Genomic DNA, 8763 nt, shown 5'->3' on the forward strand with positions numbered 1-8763 from the left:
TATCTGTCCTCTTACCTGCCTTTATTTTCCTTAGAGTACCTATCAACATTAATTACCTATTGATTCAGTTGATTGATCATTGCCTTTCTCCAGTAGAATGTAGGCTCCCTAAAAGTAGGGTTTACCGCTCCCCTCGCCTTATTTTGCATTTATAGTCTCAGTGTTAGAAGAGTACCTGACCTGCAGCAGGTGCTCAATGAATTTTTTTTTCAATGAACGAAGAAATAGTAGATGGTTTTCAGTGTATTGGTATGGAAGTATTTGATTTTATTTAAAATGTATAAAATGCTCGTTGTGGCTCTACAATTAATCAACTCTGACTCTTTACCTCTTTGCTCCTTTACTGAGCTCATACAGGGTAATGGACGATTCATTCTAAATGGGCTTTGCTAGAAGACTCTCTTCCTGCTTGGAGTTCTACTGGAAAATTGATCCACCGCTATCGAGAAACATGATTTTTGTGAAATTTCCTCTGCAACACCACTGAAGATCTCTCCCACTCCAACAGTGATAGATCAGGGATTGAACAAGATCAGCACCCTTTGGTCACTTCTTCACAAGAGCAGGATTTATTTTCAACTCCATCTAATTATTTTCTGGAACCTTCTTTTGTAGAATCATTACTGTGTTATTTTATGGGAAGATGCTGGGGGTAAACTGCTCTAAAGCAAGGATATATTGAAAATGTTTCCTCTGTGGCCAGATTGCCCAAATTTGACTTTGGAGTCAATATTTTTATTGGATATTTAGTGCTTATTAAAATCACTTGCAGCCAAAATAAAATGTCAATGAGAGGCATACATTATACTGCTAGAAATTCAAGATTTCATAGGATTTTTGTGATGTATGGTATGATATGACAGAAATTAAATTGAATATGCCATTTCAAATAAATCCTGAGGATGGAAAAATATAGATAATTTTTAATATTTGCTAAAAATATATTATTCTCTAGCAGTGAATGCCACAGTCAAAATACATAACTAATTTTAAGCTAGACCCCAAACGAGTAAATACATATAAAATTTCAAATGGTGGTATGCACAGTAAAAAACAAACAAATAAAAACTAAAAGAACACTGTAAGCAGACCTGTTTTATATAAGGTGGTCATAGACAATCTTCCAAGTCTGAGATATTAGGATCAAGACCTGAAGGGGAGGAGGGAACAGCCTGCAGGTCTGTGGAAGAAGAACTTGCAGGTGAAATAATAGCAAGTGCCAAGGTGCAGAGGTGGAGACATTCTGGGTATTGTCCAGGGAAGCAATGAAGCAGATGTGTTAGGGAAGAGTGAATGGGGTCAGGAGTGGTGTTAGATGAGTTAAGGAGGGTGGTGGGGGTGTAGGTGGTGTAGGACTTTTAGACCACTCTTACTTAGTGTGAGATTAGAATCCAAGACAGGGTTTCCACTGGAGGAGAAATGGGGTCAGGTTTCCTTTAAGGGAATGACTCTGCAGTGAGGAAAACTGACTGTACAAAGAGACAATATAAAATGAGAAGGAAAAAAAGGAAAACCAGTTAGCAATCTCTGTACAAAAGAGAGGCAACTTTAGCTTGGAGACAGTAGAGGTGGTCAGATTCAGGATCTATTTAGAAGCTGATAGGTCTTCTGATGGACTGAATGATGTTAAGTGAGAAGACAACCATGACTGAGACTTCTTGCTTGAGCAACTGGTCAGAGGAGATTGCCATTTATTGAGATACAAAACTGTGTGGGAGGAGCCACCTTCTGGTTCATTTTGAGTTCATTTTTGAATATGGTATAAGGTAAGGGACCAATCTTATTCTTTTGTGGATATCCAGTTTTCTCAGCACCATTTGCGGGAAAGACTGTCCTTTCTCCATTGAATGGTCTTGGAAGTCTTGTCGACGCCATTTGACCACATTTATTTCTGGGCTCTCTTCTGTGCCACTGGAGTACATGTCTGTCTTTATGCCAGTACCACACTGTTTTCATTACTGTCCCTTTACAGTAAGTTTTGAAATCAGGAAGTGTGAGAACTCCAATTTTGTTCTTCTTTTTCAAAATTGTTGTTTATATGTGCACAACACTGTGTAAGTTTTATATATATATCTGTATATATAACATTATATCTAACACTGTGTAGGTTGAGGTGTACACTATGATGATCTGATACATATATACACTGTGAAATGATTACTTCAGTATGGTTAGTTCATATAATTTGATGCTATTTTATTTATTTATTTTTGGTATTATTTATTTTGATCCTTTCAGGATCTTAGTTCCCTGACCAGGGATCAAACCCAGGCCCTGGCAGTGGAAGCTCAGAGTCCTAACCACTAGACCACCAGGGAATTCCCAATGTTATTTTAAATATGAATTGTTTTCTTAATTTCCTTTTGAGGTTGTTCCTTGTTATTAAATAGAAATAAACTAATTTTTGGTGAATCCTTCCCCCCCACCCCGCCATATAGTATCTCTTAATATCCAGTGAAAGTAGTGTTCTGAAGAGCACAGTTTGAAAAATACTGCCCAAAGGGATATCCTAATTTTTATTGTTGTTGCAGAGTCTATCTTTGAACCTATTTGCTTTTTCACATTATTTGGAGAACTTTCCTTATGTAATTTTTAACATTTATGATGAATCATGTTCTTATTTATTCTGAAGGAAAAAACCCTATAGAATTTGAATAATGCCCATAGTCCAATGAAAGTTAATTTATCCATCTGCCAGAACTCCCTATTTATTTACATTTCACTAATTCAAGGGATGAAGTTCAAATTTAAATTCTATTGCATGTGAACTATATGACTTTGGACATCCTGCTTCATGATTCTGAGCTTAAGCTTTCTAAACCTGTAAGACAGAGTAACAGCATCAGGCTTATTTTTGTTATAATCAAAAAGTATACATATGTGTATGTCACTTTAGAGAGTGTTTCCGGTTGGGAAATGAAGAATGTGGATTGTATTTAGACTCTGATTTATGTTCTAAGTTATGGTATTAAACTTTAAAAAACTTGCTTTATACCCTAAAAAATGAAGACGTATATGCAGATCATATGGTCTAAAAATACCATTCATTCATTTCTATTATTTAGGCTTGAGAGTGTTACTACACTTATTAATTTCTCTGATACGGTCTGACAAACTGATGTTTGAAAGCACAAAAGTGAGTGGTACTTTCTGAGGTGGGGGAGTTAGATGAGACATTTCTAAACATGATTTCTAGGAAACAATGTTTGAACAAACTAGTAAGTGAAAAGGAGTCAGGTCCTTGCTTTGTGGTAGCAATATTCCCTTCTCTTCATTATAAAATGCAATCATTTAATTTTATTTATTTATTTTGGCTGCACCACATGGCTTGCAGGATCTTAGTACAGTACCCTGACCAGGGACTGAGCCCGGGACCCCTGCAGCTCCAGTGCAGAGTCCTAACCACTGGACCACCAGGGAATTCCCCACAATCATTTTAATACAGCCCAACATACTGTGTAAGAATAAACTCGTTAATAAGGATAAAACACCATTGAAATCATTGACTGAAGAGGCTTTACCTGAGATCTTTTATTTCCCTTATTCAAAATTGTGGAACAGATTTGCCCCCAAAGATTGTAATTATTCTTGTCTTTAATCTCAGTTTTCTGGAGAATTTTAAACTAACTTCTTATCACTAGCCTCAGAGGTGGCATTGCTGTTATCTCCATGGTGATAACGTGCTTTCTGCTACACAGAATATAGTTGCTGTTATTTCTCCAAGGGCTTACTTCCCAAGCAGGAAAGTCCATTCTAGTGTAAAAGGTTCTAAAGGAGAAATGTCAGCAGTATGTGGTTTCTTATTTCTTAACTCTGGTTGGAGGTAGGAAGAAGAGGAAAGAGATTCTGGTTCCCTGAGAAGTCACTGTTATCAGAGGTGGTGCATGTGTCCAGGTGCCGTCCCTGTGTTTCTGAGGTGCCTGGTATCCTGCAGGCAGCTCTGTCCCTTGCTCAGGCTCAGTGAGATGGCAGGATTCCATATCATCACTTCATCCCACCCGCCAAAACCCTCAGTCCCAGAAGGGTCCCCACAGTCGCTTGTCTCTCTGTCAAAACCAAAAATGCTCAAGGATCCATTCATCCTTTCCTTCTTTTATTTGTTGACTTACTCACTTGCTCATCAAAATGTATGTACTGAGCACAACGTGTAAGGCATTTCTGGGGATACAGAGATGAAAAAAAATTTATGTCTTCAAGGGAATCTCAGTCTATTGAGCTGATACACAAATAGGTAATTCAACTCCAATATGATTATTGTCAGAGCACAGAGGAAGGATACCTTATCCGTGAGGTGGAGGGAGAAGGTTACACTTGAGATTAAAAGATAAATGCACTTTTTCCAATTTAAGGAGTAAAGTTTGAAATTCCAGGCACAGGGGACATCGCACGCGAAAGCACAGGGCCATGGCACCAGGCAGTTCGCTACTGTTGCTGGAGGATGGACGATGCTCCGGCTGTTTACACTGAGTCTCTGCTGCGGGTTGCCAGGCTGCTGGGAATTGAGCCTGATGTCTTAGCAGATGGCAGGGTTGGGCGGTTCCTGTCCAGCTCCACTTTCAGAAAGTGGCCATTATCCTGCCCTTGATTACCTTACATGCATCTCCTGGAGTGATCAGACTTTTTACTCTTTCTTGGCTTCTGCCTCACTTGATGATCTGCATGTCTCTTTCAACAACTCACTGAGATAAAATCTTTACCACTGGTGGGGCTAGCTAAGCCTTTTCCCCACATTTGCAGCTCTGCGATTACTCCCTGCAGGCCTCCTGTGAGGCTGCATGTCCTCCTTATCTTCCCATAATGGCCAGTTGGTGGAGAGTCCCCTCTTTCAACTTCCATCTGGGTCTTCACAGGGATAGAAAAAGAGATTGTTCCAGAAATAAGTTATAGTTCAACACTTTTAAGAGAGTAGAGGACATAAAGGAGTATACATGGCCAAGAGGAAAATAAAACAGTGAACAGTAGTAAAGAAGAGAAAATAAACACTAAAAATAGTAGAGTGGTAAAGTCTTTATATTATTGAAATGCATATAATTAAAGTGGTGGCTCCAAAGCCTTCTAGGAAGGGATGTGGCTACATTGGTTGTCTGGACAGAGGGACAGCAGTTATGGCTTAGAACATGTATTTTACGATAACGGCTTTAAAAACATTCTGTATCTATTAATTCTTTACACAAACCCTCCACCATAAGAGTCCTCAAGTATAAGAATAATTTTGGCTTTATCTGTCATTTACCTTTATGGTACAATCTGATACCCTAGCAAATTAGGGATGTCCTGAAAAGAGCTGCTAAGGGTATGATGTGGGAAGACACTGGGAGGGGCTTGCTGGGAGGAGGAAGTGTTGTGTCAACATCCCTGAGGCTTCAGATTAGAGAGAATGCAGACATTCTTTAGGTGGCTTGCCGGGACTTGTGGAGGTGGAACTTTTCCCCAGCGTTCTGCAGGGGCCGGGGACAAGGCACTGACGGAACCCCAAGGTGCTGGCTTCACAATACACAAACTTCTAATCCATTTGCTCAAATACAATCCAAGTAATGGAAAGAAAAAAAAATCAGACAATCTAGTCACTGGACAGCAATAAGTTAAAGTAGTCACAATGTTGCCACTGGAGTCACAGCCTCACACCTTTGACAGGGATTAGTGTAACATTTCTAGGTGAAATCCAGGCCACTGGGAATTCCCTACAGGACACCAAGACAGCTGCTAGGGTTCATAGTTGCCATGTTTGCTCTAATATATTCCTCTTGCTCCAAAGACAAAACTTGGGTAATCACCTAGTGAATTTTATGCAATTTTTCATGAGTTTCCCCCTCTTTTTTTTTTTTCAGTTACCAGATGCTAATATGCTAATATGATGATGTTGGCGTAGATGGGGATCATAAATATTCAAATCAGTTCCATGAGTGCTTGTTATGTGCCTGGATGTTGCTCCGATAAAAGATGAGTAAAACACAGTCCTGATCCTCAGAGAAGCAGGCTAATTGTTTGAGAGGAATGCTAAAAATGAGGTATGACGTTGTCTCACATTTATATCAAAATTATACCCTCAAATACTGAAATTCAGGGCAGTGTATGACAAAGGACCCAAATGAGCATCCCAGATAAGGAATTTTAGTATTTATGTATGGGTAGCAGGTCACATTCTCATGGATTCACAGTAATACAGGAAGTATTGGTGAACTAGTTGTGTCAACAAGAACAGAAATGATCAGGAAAAAAAGAAGCTAACAGGTAGCACTTTTTTTTTTCTTCTTTTTCTTTTTCTTTCAACTCTGGTTCTGTTCCTCATCCCGTGTCCCCATCTCAATGACACTGCCTGCAGTCACCCAAGCTAAGAAATGAAATCAGCCCCATCTCTCCTTTCCCCACGTCCACTTTAACTCCTATTAATTCTAGCTCAATAATATGCCATATCCCTCCCTCCCCTCTAATCCCTCAAGGCTTCTTTGTGGCCTTGGAACCTTTAACCTGGCTTCCAGGGTCCTTAGTGGTCTGTCTCCTGCCAACGTCCTTGCTTGTTGTCCCTACCTTCCACCTTACAGGACATCTGCTGCTCTAACAAGTCTGGCATGTGGGTTCAGGGGTTCTCTCCATACGTCCTCAACCCCAACTCTCTTGACCTTAAGACCAGCTTAAAAGCCACCTCTGAGAAGAGCCTCTCTCAACTCCAAGATTGCATTGAAGACCTCTCCTATCCAACAACTCCCCCATTAGAGCTCCAATGATAAGGGACTGCACTTGCCTGTGTACTTGTCCCCACTGTGCCATTCACTGGCTGTCAGTACCTATTTACTCACCTGCAGAAATGGAAGTAAAGGAGTTACCTAACTTTGGGATGCTTTGAGGATGAAAATGAGCTAATAATAATGTAGCACTGAAGTTCTTTAACCTCGTGCTAAAGTTTCCACTATTGCTTCTCTTTACTAGACTGAGTTCCATGAGGTTCATGCCGGCTCACTCAAAGCTCTGCAGAATGCACTGCCAGTTGATCACGAACGCGCTAAATTAATGGACCCTTCTAGGTCTGAGATCATGAAGACGTAACCAAGAGCCAAGCATGGAATGACTCCACACACACACAAAACCAGTTCCTGGAACACTTTTGGTCTTATAGCCCCACTTGACTCCGTGACAATTTACCTAAATCACCTAAGCCTGGGGAGACCCCCAACTTTCCTCCTAATTCACACCCCACCCACTTCATTCACAGGCACGGGTGGGATGAGGATATAATTCTTTATTCACTCTAATGAGGGGGAGGTGGGCGCGTTTCCAGGGACCCCAGTAGGGGATCCTCCCTGTCTCCCAGTTCCAGGGCAGCCAGGGCCGCCGTCCCACCCTATCTGAGATGCAGATGGCGGGGCAGGGAGTTGTCCAGGTTAACGCAGGCCCAGGTCGGGATACCAGCGTGCCCCTCCCCAGTTCGCACCCCGCGGAGACAAGAATGGTGGTTCAACTGCACTCACAATCTGGGCAGCACTCGGCGGCAGTACCTCCGGCAGGTAGCTTGAAGTCCCGGCCGCAGCCCGCGCAGATACAGAGACGGCGCCGCATGTGCGTGCGACGGTGGCTGACGAAGTGCGAGCTGAGGCGGAAGCGCCGGCGGCACTCGGCACGTGGGTAGGGCTGCTCGCCTGTGTGCGTGCGCGCATGCTCCTCCCAGTTGGAGTGGTGGCCGAAGCCGAGGCCACACACAGCGCAGGAGCGAAGCTTCTCGCCTGGGTGTACGCGCCGGTACTTGGCCAGCGCCGAGCTCTGGGCGAAGGGCGTGCCGCAGTCGGCGCATGCGTACGGCCGCTCGCCCGTGTGCGTGCGTCGGTGGCGCGCCAGACACGAACTGCCGCCGAAGGCGCGTCTGCAGTCCGGGCACGAGTACGGCTTTTCGGCCCTGTGCACGCGCCGGTGCTGTGCTTAGTTGGACCTCTGCGCGAAGTGGCGGCCGCAGCGTACGGCTTCTCGCCCGTGGGGCGACGGCGGTGCTGCCGCAGGTTCGAGGCGGCCGAGAAGCGCTTGTCTCATTCCGGGCGTTCATAAGGCCCCTCGCCCGTATGGGTGCGGCTGTGTTTGGTCTGGGCCGACTTCTGCGAGAAGCGCCGGCCGCACTCGGTGCACGCAAAGGGCCGCTCGCCCGTGTGTATGCGGGCGTGCTTGGCCAATGTGGAGCGGTGCGACAAGGCACGGCGTCCCAGCACGCATGTAAGTGCGCCGGATACGCCGACGGGGCTGGCGCCTCGCTCGGGACCTCCTTGTTGTCCATGGGGATCTTGAGTTTCACCACTTAATACTTCTCTTCACCCTCATCCTCCTCACCCTTCACCAGCAGCACCATCTCTTCTTGAATCCCTTCCTCCTCCTCCTCCTCTGTCCGCTGTTCACCGGGCATCTCGGTGTCCAGCCGCAGCTTCGGGCGCTCGCGCTGCCCCAGGCCAGGGCGCCGGGCCCACGTAGCACTTGTGATGTGGCAGACACTTTTCTAAGTTCTTTACTTTGGGGACTTACTTGGTGATTCAGTGGTTAAGACTCCACTTTCCCAATGCAGGGGGCACAGTTTCAATCCCTGGTCGGGGACTTAAGATCCCGCATGCCACATGAGGCAGCCAAACAATAAATAAGTAAAACAAGTTATTTACTTTATTACATTACTCATTTATTCCTTGCAAAAACTCTCTATGGGGTATGTACTATTATAATCATCCATGACAGTAGTCTGTGCTCTTAACTGCTAAATCCCATTGCCTCTCTCTCCAGTGGGTACAAGGCGTG

The 8763-nt window shown here is 43.9% G+C and overlaps 1 pseudogene; it reads right to left on the reverse strand.

The window, feature by feature from the left end:
• Positions 1 to 7452: 7452 nt before the first annotated feature.
• LOC138413989 (zinc finger protein 771 pseudogene) lies at positions 7453 to 8383 on the reverse strand (annotated as a pseudogene).
• Positions 8384 to 8763: the final 380 nt, after the last annotated feature.

Source organism: Delphinus delphis, chromosome 2 (genome assembly GCF_949987515.2).
Source record: "Delphinus delphis chromosome 2, mDelDel1.2, whole genome shotgun sequence".
Classification (NCBI taxonomy): domain Eukaryota; kingdom Metazoa; phylum Chordata; class Mammalia; order Artiodactyla; family Delphinidae; genus Delphinus; species Delphinus delphis.